Raw genomic sequence first — 3,146 nt, 5'->3', positions numbered from 1 at the left:
TTTAAAAGGACAAAAATTCATCTAACTTCCAAAGGTGATTATGAAAAATATCAACAAGAAAAAGAACAGGCCTGAAATTCAAAAGAATATGGAATTTAGAAGACATCAAAGACAAAAATAAACCCATTTAAACAGGGCCCCAAGGAGTTCCCTTTATTCCTGTGGGCTTTCCAATTCCAACCCCATAAAAATGTTTTGCACATGCAATAGCTAGCAAATAATGAAAGGATGCAAAGCTTCCAAAAATGACAGCTGCTCAGCTGAAGGAGGTTGATGACTGAGTCACGCGAGCCCCTTCCTGGAGGAGCCCACTCTGCTCAGCTGCAGCACCAGTTTAGGTCAATGCCCCAGTGTTCTAGACCAGAGGCTGATAACAAGCCTCCCTGAGCATGTGATTGGCTGGAGTGACTGACTTGGAGAAAGAAAGCTTACTCACTCCCTCTGTACCTCCTCCAACCACTTCACTATCAAATCCTGCTTCTGCTTCATAGAGGCACCTGGTAGAAATGATGCATCGTGTGTTTTAGCAGATGAGTTTATCCACCATGATTAGGTGGGAAATTCTAGGCACCTTATACTTGTAGACTTCACCATGGGACATCAGCCCGCTGTCAGGAAACAGCAACGGAGGAGCAGCTCTTCCTCACATGCATACAGGTCCAGGATGTGTTCCAAGTTGACTCAGACATAGAGGCCAGAGCCACAGTTGAGAAAGGGGATCTTCAACACCTTCACTTGTTGATAATGCACCTGTGAGAGTTAGTGAGCAGATACACTTTTTCAATTTGTTTCCTGTGCTGGAGCAGCCAACATGGCTTGTCCTGGGTGATGCCAGAAATGCTGCAGAGCTCATGGCTGAGCCCACCTCCTTGTTGTGGGTATACAGAGCACCCAAGCCAAAGCGAGAGATGCTGAAATCCTTATTGGTGCTGACTGATTTATCACATGGGTGTTGTTGAGGTCAGACAAACTTTCCATGCCCAGAACGTTTTCATGTTCATCCAACACAGACAGCATGTAAATCTCATCTATGATGACATGTAAGTTGTATCTCTTGGCAAATTCCAGGTATTCCTTCAGTGAGTCCAGGGAGTAGAAGTCATCCAGAGGATTCTGAGGATTAATTATGCTTATTCTTCATAAGCATAGCCTCAAGCAGGGCTTTCTCCAACTTGTAAAAAATGAGCTGGAAAGGAGCATCAGCTCAACCTTCCCACACAGCTGGAAACTGAAGAGGAAACCACCGTAGAAGAGAATGAGGAGTCAGAAAGGCCTTAACTGGATCACACAAAACTGTGGCCAGCATTGAAAAGACAGAGCAACAACCATTTAGAAAAACCAAGTTTTCTGGATCAAGGTGGGCATTTGCCTTGCAGTAGTAGGTCAGGAATGGGGTCACTTCTTCCTCAGAGATGATTGCCCTCTCTAATTGGGATATTGCAGCACGATCTCCTCAATGCCATTCACATCACTCTGACTTAAGATTTCAGTCATCAGATCAGTACACAGCTTATGCTTATCAGTACCAGGGTTAATGAAGCCCAAAGTATTCTCATCTTCCTGGTATTCATCTCCATGGCAGCTCTTGTCATCCTAGAAGCTGGAGTGGTACAAGGCAGAGATGTCAATCTTATGGTTGGATAGGTCAAGACTGACAAATGAAGCTTCAAAATCTCTCAGTTGATGAACTAGGAGGTTGGGCTACCTGGACGATGGGCTCATTGCCCAACTCTGACATCGCTCCTAGAGTCCTGGAAAGGGCAAAACAGTTTGTTGGAGCTCTAGGCCACCCATGGCCCCAGACTGTAGGAGGTAGACCAGTTGACAGATTAAGTGGTCCAAGAGAGCTTCCTACTCTTGAATGGCTGGATTGTTCCTTTGCTCTTCCAGTGTCAGGTTCTGTTGCAAGTGCTTGGGTATCAGCTGTATGTTACGCTCTTCAGTGATCTACTGTAAATGCACCATCATCTCCATCAGCTGGCTCTGAATGCTCTGGTTTCTGAGACCCTGGCCCCTCATTGGGCCACAAGGCATGTGGAAAGTGTCTAATCAGTGATTCGTGTTCTGGATATTTGCATTGGCCTCTGCAGGCTGGCTAGAGGCCACTGTTTCCATTCATCTTTCTCTGGTCTAAGAGCCTCATGCCTGATGAAATTATCCTGGACCATCAGTGCTTAGAGATCTCTCTAACACACTCATCTCACTAAGCTTGCTTATCCATCTTTTTAATTATAATAATCGTAATTAGTTTGAAGTTGTAGGTATTTCATTGTAGTTTTTGATTGGCATTTCCCTACTGACTAATGATGTTGAATATTTTCTCATGTGCACATTGGCCATTTGTATGTTTTCTTAGGATAAAGGCCTATTAAATATCCTTTGCCCACTTTTTAATTGAGTTATCTGTCCTTATAGTATTGGGTTGTCAGTGTTCTTTATATATTCTGGATACAAATCTCTTATCAGACATATGATTTGCAAATATCTTCTCCCATTCTGTAGGTTGTTTTTTTTTTTTTAATTTTCTTGATTATATCATTCGCAGGACAAACTTTTTAATTTTGGCCAAGTCCAATTTAGCTGTTATTTTCTTTTATATCTTTCCTTTTGGTGTGATATCAAAGAAACCACTCTCTAAAATTAATGTCATGAAGGTTTACTCTTATGTTATCTTCCAAGAGTTTTCTAGATGTAGTTCCTATGTTTAAGTCTATGAATATTTTGAGTTCATGTTTGTATATGGTGTGAGGTAGATGCCCCAATTTCACTCTTTCACATGTGAATATTTCATTGTCCCAGTGTCATTTGTTAAAAAGATTGTTCTTTCTTCCAGTGAATTATCTTAGCACATTTGTTCAAAATAAATGTGTCATTAATGTAAGAGTTTACTTCTGGACTCTTAAATCTATTCCATTGATCTCTGTATCTACCCTTATGCCACTACCACACTGTCTTGATTACTGTAGCTTTGTAATAAGTTTTCAAACCAGGAAGTATGAGTACTTTAACTTTGCTCTTCTTCAAGATTATTTTTTGCCATTTTCAGTTCATATCCATTACTTTAAGCTACTGAGAACACATTCTTCCAATTTGCTTGGTTCTAGACTGAAATGCTTCTTTTAAATCCTTCCTCAAACGCCAGACCA

At 41.4% G+C, this 3,146-nt stretch overlaps 1 pseudogene; it reads right to left on the bottom strand.

The window, feature by feature from the left end:
- Nucleotides 1–600: 600 nt before the first annotated feature.
- LOC147350262 (putative inactive 1-aminocyclopropane-1-carboxylate synthase-like protein 2 pseudogene) lies at nucleotides 601–2,019 on the bottom strand (annotated as a pseudogene).
- Nucleotides 2,020–3,146: the final 1,127 nt, after the last annotated feature.

This window comes from Bos grunniens, chromosome 20 (assembly GCF_055505025.1).
Source record: "Bos grunniens cultivar Pamir isolate PY7600 chromosome 20, Bosgru_T2T1.0, whole genome shotgun sequence".
Lineage (NCBI taxonomy): Eukaryota > Metazoa > Chordata > Mammalia > Artiodactyla > Bovidae > Bos > Bos grunniens.
The sequence above is the reverse complement of the archived record's forward strand: the minus strand, read 5'-3'. Positions and strand labels throughout refer to the sequence as shown.